Raw genomic sequence first — 24,033 nt, 5'->3', positions numbered from 1 at the left:
AGTACAAAATAATTGATTATGAATAAATGTTCTTTATGTTTTTATTTGTCGATAAACAACTTGCAAGAAAGTTAACTATGATCTTAAATGTGATAAAAATACAAAATAAATGATTATGAATAAACATTCTTTATGTTTCTATTTGTCGATAAACAACTTGCAAGAAAGTGAACTTTGATCTTAAATGTCATAAAATACGAAATAAATGATTATGAAATTATGTTCTTTATATTTTTATTTGTCGATATTCAACTTGCACGAAAGTGAACTTTTATCTTAAATCTGATAAAATATGAAATAAATGATTATGAATAAATGTTCTTTATGTTTCCAGTTGTCGATAAACAACTTGCAAGAAAGTGAACTTTGATCTTAAATGTGATAAAATACAAAATAAATGATTATGAATAAATGTTCCTTATGATTTTATTTGTCAATATTCAACTTGCAAGAATGTGAACTTGATCATAAATCTCATAAAAATACAAAATAAATGATTATGAGTAAACATTCTTTATGTTTTTATTTGTCGATATTTAACTTGCAAGAAAGTGAACTTGATCATAAATCTGATAAAAATACAAAATAAATGAGTATGATTAAACATTCTTTATGTTTCTATTTGTCGATAAACAACTTGCAAGAAACTGAACTTTGATCTTAAATGTGATAAAATACAAAATAAATGATTAAGAATAAATGTTCTTTATGTTTTTATTTGTCAATATTCAACTAGCAAGATTGTGACCTTTTATCTTATATGTGATAAAATACAAAATAAATGATTATGAATAAATGTTCTTTATGTTTTATTTGTCAATATTCAACTTGCAAGAATGTGAACTTGATCATAAATCTCATAAAAATACAAAATAAATGATTATGAGTAAACATTCTTTATGTTTTTATTTGTCGATATTTAACTTGCAAGAAAGTGAACTTGATCATAAATCTGATAAAAATACAAAATAAATGATTAGGAATAAACATTCTTTATGTTTCTATTTGTCGATAAACAACTTGCAAGAAAGTGAACTTTGATATTAAATGTGATAAAATACAAAATAAATGATTATGAATAAACATTCTTTATGTTTTTATTTGTCGGTATTTAACTTGCCGGAAAGTGAACTTTTATCTTATATGTGATAAAATACAAAATAAATGATTATGAATAAATGTTCTTTATGTTTTTATTTGTCAATATTCAACTTGCTAGAATGTGAACTTTGATATTAAATGTGATAAAATACAAAATAAATGATTATGAATAAACATTATTTATGTCTTTATTTGTCGATATTTAACTTGCAGGGAAGTGAACTTTGATATTAAACGTGATAAAATACAAAATAAATGATTATGAATAAACATTCTTTATGTTTTTATTTGTCGGTATTTAACTTGCAGGAAAGTGAACTTTTATTTTACATGTGATAAAATACAAAATAAATGATTATGAATAAATGTTCTTTATGTTTTTATTTGTCAATATTCAACTTGCTAGAATGTGAACTTTGATATTAAATGTGATAAAATACAAAATAATTGATTATGAATAAACATTCTTTATGTTTTTATTTGTCGATATTTAACTTGCAGGAAAGTGAACTTTGTTATTAAATGTGATAAAATACAAAATAAATGATTATGAATAAACATTCTTTATGTTTTTATTTGTCTGTATTTAATTTGCAAGATAGTGAACTTTGATATTAAATGTGATAAAATACAAAATAAATGATTATGAATAAACATTCTTTATGTTTTTATTTGTCGGTATTTAACTTGCAGGAAAGGGAACTTTTATCTTACATGTGATAAAATACAAAATAAATGATTATGAATAAATATTCTTTATGTTTTTATTTGGCAATATTCAACTTGCAAGAATGTGAACTTGATCATAAATCTGATAAAAATACAAAATAAATGATTATGAATAAATGTTCTTTAGGTTCTTATTTGTCAATATTCAACTTACTAGAATGTGTACTTTGATATTAAATGTGATAAAAATACAAAATAAATGATTATGAATAAACATTCTTTATGTTTTTATTTGTCGATATTTAACTTGCAGGAAAGTGAACTTTGATATTAAATGTGATAAAATACAAAATATATGATTAGGAATAAACATTCTTTATGTTTTTATTTGTCGATATTTAACTTGCAGGAAATTGAACTTTTATCTTACATGTGACAAAATACAAAATAATTGATTATGAATAAATGTTCTTTATGTTTTTATTTGTCGATAAACAACTTGCAAGAAAGTTAACTATGATCTTAAATGTGATAAAAATACAAAATAAATGATTATGAATAAACATTCTTTATGTTTCTATTTGTCGATAAACAACTTGCAAGAAAGTGAACTTTGATCTTAAATGTCATAAAATACGAAATAAATGATTATGAAATTATGTTCTTTATATTTTTATTTGTCGATATTCAACTTGCACGAAAGTGAACTTTTATCTTAAATCTGATAAAATATGAAATAAATGATTATGAATAAATGTTCTTTATGTTTCCAGTTGTCGATAAACAACTTGCAAGAAAGTGAACTTTGATCTTAAATGTGATAAAATACAAAATAAATGATTATGAATAAATGTTCTTTATGTTTTTATTTGTCAATATTCAACTTGCAAGAATGTGAACTTGATCATAAATCTCATAAAAATACAAAATAAATGATTATGAGTAAACATTCTTTATGTTTTTATATGTCGATATTTAACTTGCAAGAAAGTGAACTTGATCATAAATCTGATAAAAATACAAAATAAATGAATATGAATAAACATTCTTTATGTTTCTATTTGTCGATATTTAACTTGCAGGAAAGTGAACTTTGATATTAAATGTGATAAAATACAAAATATATGATTAGGAATAAACATTCTTTATGTTTTTATTTGTCGATATTTAACTTGCAGGAAATTGAACTTTTATCTTACATGTGACAAAGTACAAAATAATTGATTATGAATAAATGTTCTTTATGTTTTTATTTGTCGATAAACAACTTGCAAGAAAGTTAACTATGATCTTAAATGTGATAAAAATACAAAATAAATGATTATGAATAAACATTCTTTATGTTTCTATTTGTCGATAAACAACTTGCAAGAAAGTGAACTTTGATCTTAAATGTCATAAAATACGAAATAAATGATTATGAAATTATGTTCTTTATATTTTTATTTGTCGATATTCAACTTGCACGAAAGTGAACTTTTATCTTAAATCTGATAAAATATGAAATAAATGATTATGAATAAATGTTCTTTATGTTTCCAGTTGTCGATAAACAACTTGCAAGAAAGTGAACTTTGATCTTAAATGTGATAAAATACAAAATAAATGATTATGAATAAATGTTCCTTATGATTTTATTTGTCAATATTCAACTAGCAAGATTGTGACCTTTTATCTTATATGTGATAAAATACAAAATAAATGATTATGAATAAATGTTCTTTATGTTTTATTTGTCAATATTCAACTTGCAAGAATGTGAACTTGATCATAAATCTGATAAAAATACAAAATAAATGAATATGAATAAACATTCTTTATGTTTTTATATGTCGATATTTAACTTGCAAGAAAGTGAACTTGATCATAAATCTGATAAAAATACAAAATAAATGAATATGAATAAACATTCTTTATGTTTCTATTTGTCGATATTTAACTTGCAGGAAAGTGAACTTTGATATTAAATGTGATAAAATACAAAATATATGATTAGGAATAAACATTCTTTATGTTTTTATTTGTCGATATTTAACTTGCAGGAAATTGAACTTTTATCTTACATGTGACAAAGTACAAAATAATTGATTATGAATAAATGTTCTTTATGTTTTTATTTGTCGGTATTTAACTTGCAGGAAAGTGAACTTTTATCTTACATGTGATAAAATACAAAATAAATGATTATGAATAAATGTTCTTTATGTTTTTATTTGTCAATATTCAACTTGCTAGAATGTGAACTTTGATATTAAATGTGATAAAATACAAAATAAATGATTATGAATAAACATTCTTTACGTTTTCATTTTTAATATTCAACTTGCAAGAAAGTGAACTTTGATCTTAAATGTGATAAATTGCGAAATAAATGATTATGAATTTATGTTCTTTATGCTTTTATTTGTCAATATTCAACTTGCAAGAATGTGAACTTGATCATAAATCTGATAAAATACAAAATAAATGATTATGAATAAACATTCTTTACGTTTTTATTTTTAATATTTAACTTGCAAGAAAGTGAACTTTGATCTTAAATGTGATAAAATACGAAATAAATGATTATGAATTTATGTTCTTTATGTTTTTATTTGTCAATATTCAACTTGCAAGAATGTGAACTTTGATCATAAATCTGATAAAAATACAAAATAAATGATTATGAATAAATGTTCTTTATGTTTTTATTTTTAATATTCAACTCGCAAGAAAGTGAACTTTGACCTTAAATGTGTTAAAATACGAAATAAATGATTATGAATTTATTTTCTTTATGTTTTTGTTTGTCGATATTCAACTTGCACGAAAGTGAACTTTTATCTTAAATCTTATAAAATATAAAATAAATGATTATGAATAAATGTTCTTTATGTTTCCAGTTGTCGATAAACAACTTGCAAGAAAGTGAACTTTGATCTTAAATGTGATAAAATAGAAAATAAATGATTATGAATAAATGTTCTTTATGTTTTTGTTTGTCAAAATGTTCTTTATGTTTTTGTTTGTCAATATTCAACTTGCAAGAATGTGAACTTGATCATAAACCTGATAAAAATACAAAATAAATGATTATGAGTAAACATTCTTTATGTTTTTATTTGTCGATATTTAACTTGCAAGAAAGTGAACTTGATCATAAATCTGATAAAAATACAAAATAAATGATTATGAATAAACATTCTTTATGTTTTTATTTGTCGGTATTTAACTTGCAGGAAACTGAACTTTTATCTTACATGTGATAAAATACAAAATAAATGATTATGAATAAATGTTCTTTATGTTTTTATTTGTCGGTATTTAACTTGCAGGAAAGTGAACTTTTATCTTACATGTGATACAAAATAAATGATTCTGAATAAATGTTCTATATGTTTTTATTTGTCAAAATTTAACTTGCAGGAAAGTGAACTTTGATATTAAATGTGATAAAATACAAAATAAATGATTATGAATAAACATTCTTTATGTTTTTATTTGTCGATATTTAACTTGCAGGAAAGTGAACTTTGATATTAAATGTGATAAAATACAAAATAAATGATTATGAATAAACATTATTTATGTTTTCATTTGTCGGTATTTAACTTGCGGGAAAGTAAACTTTTATCTTACATGTGATAAAATACAAAATAAATGATTATGAATAAATGTTCTTTAGGTTCTTATTTGTCAATATTCAACTTACTAGAATGTGTACTTTGATATTAAATGTGATAAAAATACAAAATAAATGATTATGAATAAACATTCTTTATGTTTTTATTTGTCGATATTTAACTTGCAGGAAAGTGAACTTTGATATTAAATGTGATAAAATACAAAATATATGATTAGGAATAAACATTCTTTATGTTTTTATTTGTCGATATTTAACTTGCAGGAAATTGAACTTTTATCTTACATGTGACAAAGTACAAAATAATTGATTATGAATAAATGTTCTTTATGTTTTTATTTGTCGATAAACAACTTGCAAGAAAGTTAACTATGATCTTAAATGTGATAAAAATACAAAATAAATGATTATGAATAAACATTCTTTATGTTTCTATTTGTCGATAAACAACTTGCAAGAAAGTGAACTTTGATCTTAAATGTCATAAAATACGAAATAAATGATTATGAAATTATGTTCTTTATATTTTTATTTGTCGATATTCAACTTGCACGAAAGTGAACTTTTATCTTAAATCTGATAAAATATGAAATAAATGATTATGAATAAATGTTCTTTATGTTTCCAGTTGTCGATAAACAACTTGCAAGAAAGTGAACTTTGATCTTAAATGTGATAAAATACAAAATAAATGATTATGAATAAATGTTCCTTATGATTTTATTTGTCAATATTCAACTTGCAAGAATGTGAACTTGATCATAAATCTCATAAAAATACAAAATAAATGATTATGAGTAAACATTCTTTATGTTTTTATTTGTCGATATTTAACTTGCAAGAAAGTGAACTTGATCATAAATCTGATAAAAATACAAAATAAATGAGTATGATTAAACATTCTTTATGTTTCTATTTGTCGATAAACAACTTGCAAGAAACTGAACTTTGATCTTAAATGTGATAAAATACAAAATAAATGATTAAGAATAAATGTTCTTTATGTTTTTATTTGTCAATATTCAACTAGCAAGATTGTGACCTTTTATCTTATATGTGATAAAATACAAAATAAATGATTATGAATAAATGTTCTTTATGTTTTATTTGTCAATATTCAACTTGCAAGAATGTGAACTTGATCATAAATCTCATAAAAATACAAAATAAATGATTATGAGTAAACATTCTTTATGTTTTTATTTGTCGATATTTAACTTGCAAGAAAGTGAACTTGATCATAAATCTGATAAAAATACAAAATAAATGATTAGGAATAAACATTCTTTATGTTTCTATTTGTCGATAAACAACTTGCAAGAAAGTGAACTTTGATATTAAATGTGATAAAATACAAAATAAATGATTATGAATAAACATTCTTTATGTTTTTATTTGTCGGTATTTAACTTGCCGGAAAGTGAACTTTTATCTTATATGTGATAAAATACAAAATAAATGATTATGAATAAATGTTCTTTATGTTTTTATTTGTCAATATTCAACTTGCTAGAATGTGAACTTTGATATTAAATGTGATAAAATACAAAATAAATGATTATGAATAAACATTATTTATGTCTTTATTTGTCGATATTTAACTTGCAGGGAAGTGAACTTTGATATTAAACGTGATAAAATACAAAATAAATGATTATGAATAAACATTCTTTATGTTTTTATTTGTCGGTATTTAACTTGCAGGAAAGTGAACTTTTATTTTACATGTGATAAAATACAAAATAAATGATTATGAATAAATGTTCTTTATGTTTTTATTTGTCAATATTCAACTTGCTAGAATGTGAACTTTGATATTAAATGTGATAAAATACAAAATAATTGATTATGAATAAACATTCTTTATGTTTTTATTTGTCGATATTTAACTTGCAGGAAAGTGAACTTTGTTATTAAATGTGATAAAATACAAAATAAATGATTATGAATAAACATTCTTTATGTTTTTATTTGTCTGTATTTAATTTGCAAGATAGTGAACTTTGATATTAAATGTGATAAAATACAAAATAAATGATTATGAATAAACATTCTTTATGTTTTTATTTGTCGGTATTTAACTTGCAGGAAAGGGAACTTTTATCTTACATGTGATAAAATACAAAATAAATGATTATGAATAAATATTCTTTATGTTTTTATTTGGCAATATTCAACTTGCAAGAATGTGAACTTGATCATAAATCTGATAAAAATACAAAATAAATGATTATGAATAAATGTTCTTTAGGTTCTTATTTGTCAATATTCAACTTACTAGAATGTGTACTTTGATATTAAATGTGATAAAAATACAAAATAAATGATTATGAATAAACATTCTTTATGTTTTTATTTGTCGATATTTAACTTGCAGGAAAGTGAACTTTGATATTAAATGTGATAAAATACAAAATATATGATTAGGAATAAACATTCTTTATGTTTTTATTTGTCGATATTTAACTTGCAGGAAATTGAACTTTTATCTTACATGTGACAAAATACAAAATAATTGATTATGAATAAATGTTCTTTATGTTTTTATTTGTCGATAAACAACTTGCAAGAAAGTTAACTATGATCTTAAATGTGATAAAAATACAAAATAAATGATTATGAATAAACATTCTTTATGTTTCTATTTGTCGATAAACAACTTGCAAGAAAGTGAACTTTGATCTTAAATGTCATAAAATACGAAATAAATGATTATGAAATTATGTTCTTTATATTTTTATTTGTCGATATTCAACTTGCACGAAAGTGAACTTTTATCTTAAATCTGATAAAATATGAAATAAATGATTATGAATAAATGTTCTTTATGTTTCCAGTTGTCGATAAACAACTTGCAAGAAAGTGAACTTTGATCTTAAATGTGATAAAATACAAAATAAATGATTATGAATAAATGTTCTTTATGTTTTTATTTGTCAATATTCAACTTGCAAGAATGTGAACTTGATCATAAATCTCATAAAAATACAAAATAAATGATTATGAGTAAACATTCTTTATGTTTTTATATGTCGATATTTAACTTGCAAGAAAGTGAACTTGATCATAAATCTGATAAAAATACAAAATAAATGAATATGAATAAACATTCTTTATGTTTCTATTTGTCGATATTTAACTTGCAGGAAAGTGAACTTTGATATTAAATGTGATAAAATACAAAATATATGATTAGGAATAAACATTCTTTATGTTTTTATTTGTCGATATTTAACTTGCAGGAAATTGAACTTTTATCTTACATGTGACAAAGTACAAAATAATTGATTATGAATAAATGTTCTTTATGTTTTTATTTGTCGATAAACAACTTGCAAGAAAGTTAACTATGATCTTAAATGTGATAAAAATACAAAATAAATGATTATGAATAAACATTCTTTATGTTTCTATTTGTCGATAAACAACTTGCAAGAAAGTGAACTTTGATCTTAAATGTCATAAAATACGAAATAAATGATTATGAAATTATGTTCTTTATATTTTTATTTGTCGATATTCAACTTGCACGAAAGTGAACTTTTATCTTAAATCTGATAAAATATGAAATAAATGATTATGAATAAATGTTCTTTATGTTTCCAGTTGTCGATAAACAACTTGCAAGAAAGTGAACTTTGATCTTAAATGTGATAAAATACAAAATAAATGATTATGAATAAATGTTCTTTATGTTTTTATTTGTCAATATTCAACTTGCAAGAATGTGAACTTGATCATAAATCTCATAAAAATACAAAATAAATGATTATGAGTAAACATTCTTTATGTTTTTATTTGTCGATATTTAACTTGCAAGAAAGTGAACTTGATCATAAATCTGATAAAAATACAAAATAAATGAGTATGATTAAACATTCTTTATGTTTCTATTTGTCGATAAACAACTTGCAAGAAACTGAACTTTGATCTTAAATGTGATAAAATACAAAATAAATGATTAAGAATAAATGTTCTTTATGTTTTTATTTGTCAATATTCAACTAGCAAGATTGTGACCTTTTATCTTATATGTGATAAAATACAAAATAAATGATTATGAATAAATGTTCTTTATGTTTTTATTTGTCAATATTCAACTTGCAAGAATGTGAACTTGATCATAAATCTCATAAAAATACAAAATAAATGATTATGAGTAAACATTCTTTATGTTTTTATTTGTCGATATTTAACTTGCAAGAAAGTGAACTTGATCATAAATCTGATAAAAATACAAAATAAATGATTAGGAATAAACATTCTTTATGTTTCTATTTGTCGATAAACAACTTGCAAGAAAGTGAACTTTGATATTAAATGTGATAAAATACAAAATAAATGATTATGAATAAACATTCTTTATGTTTTTATTTGTCGGTATTTAACTTGCCGGAAAGTGAACTTTTATCTTATATGTGATAAAATACAAAATAAATGATTATGAATAAATGTTCTTTATGTTTTTATTTGTCAATATTCAACTTGCTAGAATGTGAACTTTGATATTAAATGTGATAAAATACAAAATAAATGATTATGAATAAACATTCTTTATGTCTTTATTTGTCGATATTTAACTTGCAGGGAAGTGAACTTTGATATTAAATGTGATAAAATACAAAATAAATGATTATGAATAAACATTCTTTATGTTTTTATTTGTCGGTATTTAACTTGCAGGAAAGTGAACTTTTATTTTACATGTGATAAAATACAAAATAAATGATTATGAATAAATGTTCTTTATGTTTTTATTTGTCAATATTCAACTTGCTAGAATGTGAACTTTGATATTAAATGTGATAAAATACAAAATAATTGATTATGAATAAACATTCTTTATGTTTTTATTTGTCGATATTTAACTTGCAGGAAAGTGAACTTTGTTATTAAATGTGATAAAATACAAAATAAATGATTATGAATAAACATTCTTTATGTTTTTATTTGTCTGTATTTAATTTGCAAGATAGTGAACTTTGATATTAAATGTGATAAAATACAAAATAAATGATTATGAATAAACATTCTTTATGTTTTTATTTGTCGGTATTTAACTTGCAGGAAAGGGAACTTTTATCTTACATGTGATAAAATACAAAATAAATGATTATGAATAAATATTCTTTATGTTTTTATTTGGCAATATTCAACTTGCAAGAATGTGAACTTGATCATAAATCTGATAAAAATACAAAATAAATGATTATGAATAAATGTTCTTTAGGTTCTTATTTGTCAATATTCAACTTACTAGAATGTGTACTTTGATATTAAATGTGATAAAAATACAAAATAAATGATTATGAATAAACATTCTTTATGTTTTTATTTGTCGATATTTAACTTGCAGGAAAGTGAACTTTGATATTAAATGTGATAAAATACAAAATATATGATTAGGAATAAACATTCTTTATGTTTTTATTTGTCGATATTTAACTTGCAGGAAATTGAACTTTTATCTTACATGTGACAAAATACAAAATAATTGATTATGAATAAATGTTCTTTATGTTTTTATTTGTCGATAAACAACTTGCAAGAAAGTTAACTATGATCTTAAATGTGATAAAAATACAAAATAAATGATTATGAATAAACATTCTTTATGTTTCTATTTGTCGATAAACAACTTGCAAGAAAGTGAACTTTGATCTTAAATGTCATAAAATACGAAATAAATGATTATGAAATTATGTTCTTTATATTTTTATTTGTCGATATTCAACTTGCACTAAAGTGAACTTTTATCTTAAATCTGATAAAATATGAAATAAATGATTATGAATAAATGTTCTTTATGTTTCCAGTTGTCGATAAACAACTTGCAAGAAAGTGAACTTTGATCTTAAATGTGATAAAATACAAAATAAATGATTATGAATAAATGTTCTTTATGTTTTTATTTGTCAATATTCAACTTGCAAGAATGTGAACTTGATCATAAATCTCATAAAAATACAAAATAAATGATTATGAGTAAACATTCTTTATGTTTTTATATGTCGATATTTAACTTGCAAGAAAGTGAACTTGATCATAAATCTGATAAAAATACAAAATAAATGAATATGAATAAACATTCTTTATGTTTCTATTTGTCGATAAACAACTTGCAAGAAACTGAACTTTGATCTTAAATGTGATAAAATACAAAATAAATGATTAAGAATAAATGTTCTTTATGTTTTTATTTGTCAATATTCAACTAGCAAGATTGTGACCTTTTATCTTATATGTGATAAAATACAAAATAAATGATTATGAATAAATGTTCTTTATGTTTTTATTTGTCAATATTCAACTTGCAAGAATGTGAACTTGATCATAAATCTCATAAAAATACAAAATAAATGATTATGAGTAAACATTCTTTATGTTTTTATTTGTCGATATTTAACTTGCAAGAAAGTGAACTTGATCATAAATCTGATAAAAATACAAAATAAATGATTAGGAATAAACATTCTTTATGTTTCTATTTGTCGATAAACAACTTGCAAGAAAGTGAACTTTGATATTAAATGTGATAAAATACAAAATAAATGATTATGAATAAACATTCTTTATGTTTTTATTTGTCGGTATTTAACTTGCCGGAAAGTGAACTTTTATCTTATATGTGATAAAATACAAAATAAATGATTATGAATAAATGTTCTTTATGTTTTTATTTGTCAATATTCAACTTGCTAGAATGTGAACTTTGATATTAAATGTGATAAAATACAAAATAAATGATTATGAATAAACATTCTTTATGTCTTTATTTGTCGATATTTAACTTGCAGGAAAGTGAACTTTGATATTAAATGTGATAAAATACAAAATAAATGATTATGAATAAACATTCTTTATGTTTTTATTTGTCTGTATTTAACTTGCAAGAAAGTGAACTTTGATCTTAAATGTGATAAAATACAAAATAAATGATTATGAATAAAAGTTGTTTATGTTTTTATTTGTCAATATTCAACTTGCAAGAATTTGAACTTGATGATAAATCTGATAAAAATACAAAATAAATGGTTATGAGTAAACATTCTTTATGTTTTTATTTGTCGATATTTAACTTGCAAGAAATTGAACTTGATCATAAATCTGATAAAAATACAAAATAAATGATTATGAATAAACATTCTTTATGTCTTTATTTTTCCATAGACAACTTGCAAGAAAGTGAACTTTGATCTTAAATGTGATAAAATACAAAATAAATGATTATGAATAAATGCTCTTTATGTTTTTATTTGTCAATATTCAACTTGCAAGAATGTGAACTTGATCTTAAATCTGATAAAAATACAAAATAAATGATTATGAATAAACATTCTTTATGTTTCTATTTGTCGATAAACAACTTGCAAGAAAGTGAACTTTGATATTAAATGTGATAAAATACAAAATAAATGATTATGAATATGCAACATTCTTTATGTTTTTATTTGTCGATATTTAACTTGCAGGAAAGTGAACTTTTATCTTACATGTGATAAAATACAAAATAAATGATGAATAAATGTTCTTTATGTTTTTATTTGTCAATATTCAACTTGCTAGAATGTGAACTTTGATATTAAATGTGATAAAATACAAAATAAATGATTATGAATAAACATTATTTATGTTTTTATTTGTCGGTATTTAACTTGCGGGAAAGTGAACTTTTATCTTACATTTGATAAAATACAAAATAAATGATTATGAATAAATGTTCTTTATGTTTTTATTTGTCGGTATTTAACTTGCAGGAAAGTGAACTTTTAGCTTACATGTGATAAAATACAAAATAAATGATTATGAATAAATGTTCTTTATGTTTTTATTTGTCAATATTCAACTTGCAGGAAAGTGAACTTTGATATTAAATGTGATAAAATACAAAATAAATGATTATGAATAAACATTCTTTATGTTTTTATTTGTCGGTATTTAACTTGCAGGAAAGTGAACTTTTATCTTACATGTGATAAAATACAAAATAAATGATTATGAATAAAAATACAAAATAAATGATTATGAATAAACATTCTTTATGTTTCTATTTGTCGATATTTAACTTGAAAGATAGTGAACTTTGATATTAAATGTGATAAAATACAAAATAAATGATTATGAATAAATATTCTTTATGTTTTTATTTGTCGATATTTAACTTGCAGGAAAGTGAACTTTGATATTAAATGTGATAAAATACAAAATAAATGATTATGAATAAACATTCTTTATGTTTTTATTTGTCGGTATTTAACTTGTAGGAAAGTGAACTTTTATCTTACATGTGATAAAATACAAAATAAATGATTATGAATAAAAATACAAAATAAATGATTATGAATAAACATTCTTTATGTTTCTATTTGTCGATATTTAACTTGCAAGATAGTGAACTTTGATCTTAAATGTGATAAAATACAAAATAAATGATTATGAATAAACATTCATTATGTTTTTATTTGTCGATAAACAACTTGCAAGAAAGCGAACTTTGATCTTAAAAGTGATAAAATACAAAATAAATGATTATGAATAAATGTTCTTTATGTTTTTATTTGTCAATATTCAACTTGCAAGAATGTGAACTTGATCATAAATCTGATAAAATACAAAATAAATGATTATGAATAAACATTCTTTACGTTTTTATTTTTAATATTCAACTTGATCTTAAATGTGAGAAAAATACAAAATAAATGATTATGAATAAACATTCTTTATGTTTCTATTTGTCGATAAACAACTTGCAAGAAAGTGAACTTTGATCTTAAATGTGATAAAATACAAAATAAATGATTATGAATAAACATTCTTTATGTTTTTATTTGTCGGTATTTAACTTGCAGGAAAGTGAACTTTGATATTAAATGTGATAAAATACAAAATAAATGATTATGAATAAACATTCTTTATGTTTTTATTTGTCGGTATTTAACTTGTAGGAAAGTGAACTTTTATCTTACATGTGATAAAATACAAAATAAATGATTATGAATAAAAATACAAAATAAATGATTATGAATAAACATTCTTTATGTTTCTATTTGTCGATATTTAACTTGCAAGAAAGTGAACTTTGATCTTAAATGTGATAAAATACGAAATAAATGATTATGAATTTATGTTCTTTATGTTTTTATTTGTCAATATTCAACTTGCAAGAATGTGAACTTTGATCATAAATCTGATAAAATACATAATAAATGATTATGAATAAACATTCTTAATGTTTTTATTTGTCGATAAACAACTTGCAAGAAAGTGAACTTTGATCTTAAATGTGATAAAATACGAAATAAATGATTATGAATTTATGTTCTTTATGTTTTTATTTGTCAATATTCAACTTGCACGAAAGTGAACTTTTATCTTATATCTGACAAAATATGAAATAAATGATTATGAATAAATGTTCTTTATGTTTCCAGTTGTCGATAAACAACTTGCAAGAAAGTGAACTTTGATCTTAAATGTGATAAAATACAAAATAAATGATTATGAATAAATGTTCTTTATGTTTTTATTTGTCGGTATTTAACTTGCAGGAAAGTGAACTTTTATCTTACATGTGATAAAATACAAAATAAATGATTATGAATATATATACAAAATAAATGATTATGAATAAACATTCTTTATGTTTCTATTTGTCGATATTTAACTTGAAAGATAGTGAACTTTGATATTAAATGTGATAAAATACAAAATAAATGATTATGAATAAATATTCTTTATGTTTTTATTTGTCGATATTTAACTTGCAGGAAAGTGAACTTTGATATTAAATGTGATAAAATACAAAATAAATGATTATGAATAAACATTCTTTATGTTTTTATTTGTCGGTATTTAACTTGTAGGAAAGTGAACTTTTATCTTACATGTGATAAAATACAAAATAAATGATTATGAATAAACATTCTTTATGTTTCTATTTGTCGATATTTAACTTGCAAGATAGTGAACTTTGATATTAAATGTGATAAAATACAAAATAAATGATTATGAATAAACATTCTTTATGTTTTTATTTGTCGGTATTTAACTTGTAGGAAAGTGAACTTTTATCTTACATGTGATAAATTACAAAATAAATGATTATGAATAAATGTTCTTTATGTTTTTATTTGTCAATATTCAACTTGCTAGAATGTGAACTTTGATATTAAATGTGATAAAATACAAAATAAATGATTATGAATAAACATTCTTTATGTTTTTATTTGTCGATATTTAACTTGCAGGAAAGTGAACTTTGATATTAAATGTGATAAAATATAAAATAAATGATTATGAATAAACATTCTTTATGTTTTTATTTGTCGGTATTTAACTTGCAAGATAGTGAACTTTGATATTAAATGTGATAAAATACAAAATAAATGATTATGAATAAACATTCTTTATGTTTTTATTTGTCGGTATTTAACTTGCAGGAAAGGGTACTTTTATCTTACATGTGATAAAATACAAAATAAATGATTATGAATAAATATTCTTTATGTTTTTATTTGTCAATATTCAACTTGCAAGAATGTGAACTTGATCATAAATCTGATAAAAATACAAAATAAATGATAATGAATAAACATTCTTTATGTTTCTATTTGTCGATATTTAACTTGCAAGATAGTGAACTTTGATATTAAATGTGATAAAATACAAAATAAATGATTATGAATAAACATTCTTTATGTTTTTATTTGTCGGTATTTAACTTGCAGGAAAGGGTACTTTTATCTTACATGTGATAAAATACAAAATAAATGATTATGAATAAATATTCTTTATGTTTTTATTTGTCAATATTCAACTTGCAAGAATGTGAACTTGATCATAAATCTGATAAAAATACAAAATAAATGATAATGAATAAACATTCTTTATGTTTCTATTTGTCGATATTTAACTTGCAAGATAGTGAACTTTGATATTAAATGTGATAAAATACAAAATAAATGATTATGAATAAACATTCTTTATGTTTTTATTTGTCGGTATTTAACTTGCAGGAAAGGGTACTTTTATCTTACATGTGATAAAATACAAAATAAATGATTATGAATAAATATTCTTTATGTTTTTATTTGTCAATATTCAACTTGCAAGAATGTGAACTTGATCATAAATCTGATAAAAATACAAAATAAATGATAATGAATAAACATTCTTTATGTTTCTATTTGTCGATATTTAACTTGCAAGATAGTGAACTTTGATATTAAATGTGATAAAATACAAAATAAATGATTATGAATAAATATTCTTTATGTTTTTATTTGTCGGTATTTAACTTGCAGGAAAGGAACTTTTATCTTACATGTGATAAAGTACAAAATAAATGATTATGAATAAATATTCTTTATGTTTTTATTTGTCAATATTCAACTTGCAAGAATGTGAACTTGATCATAAATCTCATTAAAATACAAAATAAATGATTATGAGTAAACATTCTTTATGTTTTTATTTGTCGATATTTAACTTGCAGGAAAGTGAACTTTTATCTTACATGTGATAAAATACAAAATAAATGATTATGAATAAAAATACAAAATAAATGATTATGAATAAACATTCTTTATGTTTCTATTTGTCGATATTTAACTTGAAAGATAGTGAACTTTGATATTAAATGTGATAAAATACAAAATAAATGATTATGAGTAAACATTCTTTATGTTTTTATTTGTCGATATTTAACTTGCAGGAAAGTGAACTTTTATCTTACATGTGATAAAATACAAAATAAATGATTATGAATAAACATTCTTTATGTTTCTATTTGTCGATATTTAACTTGAAAGATAGTGAACTTTGATATTAAATGTGATAAAATACAAAATAAATGATTATGAATAAATATTCTTTATGTTTTTATTTGTCGATATTTAACTTGCAGGAAAGTGAACTTTGATATTAAATGTGATAAAATACAAAATAAATGATTATGAATAAACATTCTTTATGTTTTTATTTGTCGGTATTTAACTTGTAGGAAAGTGAACTTTTATCTTACATGTGATAAAATACAAAATAAATGATTATGAATAAAAATACAAAATAAATGATTATGAATAAACATTCTTTATGTTTCTATTTGTCGATATTTAACTTGCAAGATAGTGAACTTTGATCTTAAATGTGATAAAATACAAAATAAATGATTATGAATAAACATTCATTATGTTTTTATTTGTCGATAAACAACTTGCAAGAAAGCGAACTTTGATCGTAAAAGTGATAAAATACAAAATAAATGATTATGAATAAATGTTCTTTATGTTTTTATTTGTTAATATTCAACTTGCAAGAATGTGAACTTGATCATAAATCTGATAAAATACAAAATAAATGATTATGAATAAACATTCTTTACGTTTTCATTTTTAATATTCAACTTGCAAGAAAGTGAACTTTGATCTTAAATGTGATAAAATACGAAATAAATGATTATGAATTTATGTTCTTTATGTTTTTATTTGTCAATATTCAACTTGCAAGAATGTGAACTTTGATCATAAATCTGATAAAATACATAATAAATGATTATGAATAAACATTCTTAATGTTTTTATTTGTCGATAAACAACTTGCAAGAAAGTGAACTTTGATCTTAAATGTGATAAAATACGAAATAAATGATTATGAATTTATGTTCTTTATGTTTTTATTTGTCAATATTCAACTTGCAAGAATGTGAACTTGATCATAAATCTGATAAAATACAAAATAAATGATTATGAATAAACATTCTTTACGTTTTTAGTTTTAATATTCAACTTGATCTTAAATGTGAGAAAAATACAAAATAAATGATTATAAATAAACATTCTTTATGTTTCTATTTGTCGATAAACAACTTGCAAGAAAGTGAACTTTGATCTTAAATGTGATAAAATACGAAATAAATGATTATGAAATTATGTTCTTTATATTTTTATTTGTCGATATTCAACTTGCACGAAAGTGAACTTTTATCTTAAATCTGACAAAATATGAAATAAATGATTATGAATAAATGTTCTTTATGTTTCCAGTTGTCGATAAACAACTTGCAAGAAAGTGAACTTTGATCTTAAATGTGATAAAATACAAAATAAATGATTATGAATAAATGTTCTTTATGTTTTTATTTGTCAATATTCAACTTGCAAGAATGTGAACTTGATCATAAATCTCATAAAAATACAAAATAAATGATTATGAGTAAACATTCTTTATGTTTTTATTTGTCGATATTTAACTTGCAAGAAAGTGAACTTGATCATAAATCTGATAAAAATACAAAATAAATGAGTATGAATAAACATTCTTTATGTTTCTATTTGTCGATAAACAACTTGCAAGAAAGTGAACTTTGATCTTAAATGTGATAAAATACAAAATAAATGATTAAGAATAAATGTTCTTTATGTTTTTATTTGTCAATATTCAACTAGCAAGAATTTGAACTTGATCATAAATCTGATAAAAATACAAAATAAATGATTATGAATAAACATTCTTTATGTTTCTATTTGTCGATAAACAACTTGCAAGAAAGTGAACTTTGATATTAAATGTGATAAAATACAAAATAAATGATTATGAATAAACATTCTTTATGTTTTTATTTGTCGGTATTTAACTTGCAGGAAAGTGAACTTTTATCTTATATGTGGTAAAATACAAAATAAATGATTATGAATAAATGTTCTTTATGTTTTTATTTGTCAATATTCAACTTGCTAGAATGTGAACTTTGATATTAAATGTGATAAAATACAAAATAAATGATTATGAATAAACATTCTTTATGTCTTTATTTGTCGATATTTAACTTGCAGGAAAGTGAACTTTGATATTAAATGTGATAAAATACAAAATAAATGATTATGAATAAACATTCTTTATGTTTTTATTTGTCGGTATTTAACTTGTAGGAAAGTGAACTTTTATCTTACATGTGATAAAATACAAAATAAATGATTATGAATAAATGTTCTTTATGTTTTTATTTGTCAATATTCAACTTGCATGATAGTGAACTTTGATATTAAATGTGATAAAATACAAAATAAATGATTATGAATAAACATTCTTTATGTTTTTATTTGTCGGTATTTAACTTGCAGGAAAGGGAACTTTTATCTTACATGTGATAAAATACAAAATAAATGATTATGAATAAATATTCTTTATGTTTTTATTTGTCAATATTCAACTTGCTAGAATGTGAACTTTGATATTAAATGTGATAAAATACAAAATAAATGATTATGAATAAACATTCTTTATGTTTTTATTTGTCGGTATTTAACTTGTAGGAAAGTGAACTTTTATCTTACATGTGATCAAATACAAAATAAATGATTATGAATAAATGTTCTTTATGTTTTTATTTGTCAATATTCAACTTGCAAGATAGTGAACTTTGATATTAAATGTGATAAAATACAAAATAAATGATTATGAATAAACATTCTTTATGTTTTTATTTGTCGGTATTTAACTTGCAGGAAAGGGAACTTTTATCTTACATGTGATAAAATACAAAATAAATGATTATGAATAAATGTTCTTTATGTTTTTATTTGTCAATATTCAACTTGCTAGAATGTGAACTTTGATATTAAATGTGATAAAATACAAAATAAATGATTATGAATAAACATTCTTTATGTCTTTATTTGTCGATATTTAACTTGCAGGAAAGTGAACTTTGATATTAAATGTGATAAAATACAAAATAAATGATTATGAATAAACATTCTTTATGTTTTTATTTGTCGATATTTAACTTGCAGGAAAGTGAACTTTGATATTAAATGTGATAAAATACAAAATAAATGATTATGAATAAACATTCTTTATGTTTTTATTTGTCGGTATTTAACTTGCAAGATAGTGAACTTTGATATTAAATGTGATAAAATACAAAATAAATGATTATGAATAAACATTCTTTATGTTTTTATTTGTCGGTATTTAACTTGCAGGAAAGGGAACTTTTATCTTACATGTGATAAAATACAAAATAAATGATTATGAATAAATATTCTTTATGTTTTTATTTGTCAATATTCAACTTGCAAGAATGTGAACTTGATCATAAATCTGATAAAAATACAAAATAAATGATAATGAATAAACATTCTTTATGTTTCTATTTGTCGATATTTAACTTGCAAGATAGTGAACTTTGATATTAAATGTGATAAAATACAAAATAAATGATTGAATAAACATTCTTTATGTTTTTATTTGTCGGTATTTAACTTGCAGGAAAGGGAACTTTTATCTTACATGTGATAAAATACAAAATAAATGATTATGAATAAATATTCTTTATGTTTTTATTTGTCAATATTCAACTTGCAAGAATGTGAACTTGATCATAAATCTCATTAAAATACAAAATAAATGATTATGAGTAAACATTCTTTATGTTTTTATTTGTCGATATTTAACTTGCAGGAAAGGGAACTTTTATCTTATATGTGATAAAATACAAAATAAATGATTATGAATAAATATTCCTTATGTTTTTATTTGTCAATATTCAACTTGCAAGAATGTGAACTTGATCATAAATCTCATTAAAATACAAAATAAATGATTATGGGTAAACATTCTTTATGTTTTTATTTGTCGGTATTTAACTTGCACGAAAGTGACCTTTATCTTACATGTGATAAAATACAAAGTAAATGATTATGAATAAAAATACAAAATAAATGATTATGAATAAACATTCTTTATGTTTCTATTTGTCGATATTTAACTTGAAAGATAGTGAACTTTGATATTAAATGTGATAAAATACAAAATAAATGATTATGAATAAATATTCTTTATGTTTTTATTTGTCGATATTTAACTTGCAGGAAAGTGAACTTTGATATTAAATGTGATAAAATACAAAATAAATGATTATGAATAAACATTCTTTATGTTTTTATTTGTCGGTATTTAACTTGTAGGAAAGTGAACTTTTATCTTACATGTGATAAAATACAAAATAAATAATTATGAATAAAAATACAAAATAAATGATTATGAATAAACATTCTTTATGTTTCTATTTGTCGATATTTAACTTGCAAGATAGTGAACTTTGATCTTAAATGTGATAAAATACAAAATAAATGATTATTAATAAACATTCATTATGTTTTTATTTGTCGATAAACAACTTGCAAGAAAGCGAACTTTGATCTTAAAAGTGATAAAATACAAAATAAATGATTATGAATAAATGTTCTTTATGTTTTTATTTGTTAATATTCAACTTGCAAGAATGTGAACTTGATCATAAATCTGATAAAATACAAAATAAATGATTATGAATAAACATTCTTTACGTTTTCATTTTTAATATTCAACTTGCAAGAAAGTGAACTTTGATCTTAAATGTGATAAAATACGAAATAAATGATTATGAATTTATGTTCTTTATGTTTTTATTTGTCAATATTCAACTTGCAAGAATGTGAACTTTGATCATAAATCTGATAAGATACATAATAAATGATTATGAATAAACATTCTTAATGTTTTTATTTGTCGATAAACAACTTGCAAGAAAGTGAACTTTGATCTTAAATGTGATAAAATACAAAATAAATGATTATGAATAAATGTTCTTTATGTTTTTATTTGTCAATATTCAACTTGCAAGAATGTGAACTTGATCATAAATCTCATAAAAATACAAAATAAATGATTATGAGTAAACATTCTTTATGTTTTTATTTGTCGATATTTAACTTGCAAGAAAGTGAACTTGATCATAAATCTGATAAAAATACAAAATAAATGAGTATGAATAAACATTCTTTATGTTTTTATTTGTCGATAAACAACTTGCAAGAAAGTGAACTTTGATCTTAAATGTGATAAAATACGAAATAAATGATTATGAATTTATGTTCTTTATGTTTTTATTTGTCAATATTCAACTTGCAAGAATGTGAACTTGATCATAAATCTGATAAAATACAAAATAAATGATTATGAATAAACATTCTTTACGTTTTTATTTTTAATATTCAACTTGATCTTAAATGTGAGAAAAATACAAAATAAATGATAATGAATAAACATTCTTTATGTTTCTATTTGTCGATATTTAACTTGCAAGATAGTGAAATTTGATATTAAATGTGATAAAATACAAAATAAATGATTATGAATAAACATTCTTTATGTTTTTATTTGTCGGTATTTAACTTGCAGGAAAGGGAACTTTTATCTTACATGTGATAAAATACAAAATAAATGATTATGAATAAATATTCTTTATGTTTTTATTTGTCAATATTCAACTTGCAAGAATGTGAACTTGATCATAAATCTCATTAAAATACAAAATAAATGATTATGAGTAAACATTCTTTATGTTTTTATTTGTCGATATTTAACTTGCAAGAAAGTGAACTTGATCATAAATCTGATAAAAATACAAAATAAATGATTATGAATAAACATTCTTTATGTTTTTATTTGTCGATATTTAACTTGCAGGAAAGTGAACTTTGATCTTAAATGTGATAAAATACGAAATAAATGATTATGAAATTACGTTCTTTATGTTTTTATTTGTCGATATTCAACTTGCACGAAAGTGAACTTTTATCTTAAATCTGATAAAATATGAAATAAATGATTATGAATAAATGTTCTTTATGTTTCCAGTTGTCGATAAACAACTTGCAAGAAAGTGAACTTTGATCTTAAATGTGATAAAATACAAAATAAATGATTATGAATAAATGTTCTTTATGTTTTTATTTGTCAATATTCAACTTGCAAGAATTTGAACTTGATCATAAATCTGATAAAAATACAAAATAAATGATTATGAGTAAACATTCTTTATGTTTTTATTTGTCGATATTTAACTTGCAAGAAATTGAACTTGATCATAAATCTGATAAAAATACAAAATAAATGATTATGAATAAACATTCTTTATGTTTTTATTTGTCGATAAACAACTTGCAAGAAAGTGAACTTTGATATTAAATGTGATAAAATACAAAATAAATGATTATGAATATGCAACATTCTATATGTTTTTATTTGTCGATATTTAACTTGCAGGAAAGTGAACTTTTATCTTACATGTGATAAAATACAAAATAAATGATTATGAATAAATGCTCTTTATGTTTTTATTTGTCAATATTAAACTTGCAAAAATGTGAACTTGATCTTAAATCTGATAAAAATACAAAATAAATGATTATGAATAAACATTCTTTATGTTTCTATTTGTCGATAAACAACTTGCAAGAAAGTGAACTTTGATATTAAATGTGATAAAATACAAAATAAATGATTATGAATATGCAACATTCTTTATGTTTTTATTTGTCGATATTTAACTTGCGGGAAAGTGAACTTTTATCTTACATGTGATAAAATACAAAATAAATGATTATGAATAAATGTTTTTTATGTTTTTATTTGTCAATATTCAACTTGCTAGAATGTGAACTTTGATATTAAATGTGATAAAATACAAAATAAATGATTATGAATAAACATTCTTTATGTTTTTATTTGTCGGTATTTAACTTGCGGGAAAGTGAACTTTTATCTTACATGTGATAAAATACAAAATAAATGATTATGAATAAATGTTCTTTATG

This window comes from Zeugodacus cucurbitae, chromosome 5 (assembly GCF_028554725.1).
Source record: "Zeugodacus cucurbitae isolate PBARC_wt_2022May chromosome 5, idZeuCucr1.2, whole genome shotgun sequence".
Taxonomy (NCBI): Eukaryota; Metazoa; Arthropoda; class Insecta; order Diptera; family Tephritidae; genus Zeugodacus; species Zeugodacus cucurbitae.
The sequence above is the reverse complement of the archived record's forward strand: the minus strand, read 5'-3'. Positions refer to the sequence as shown.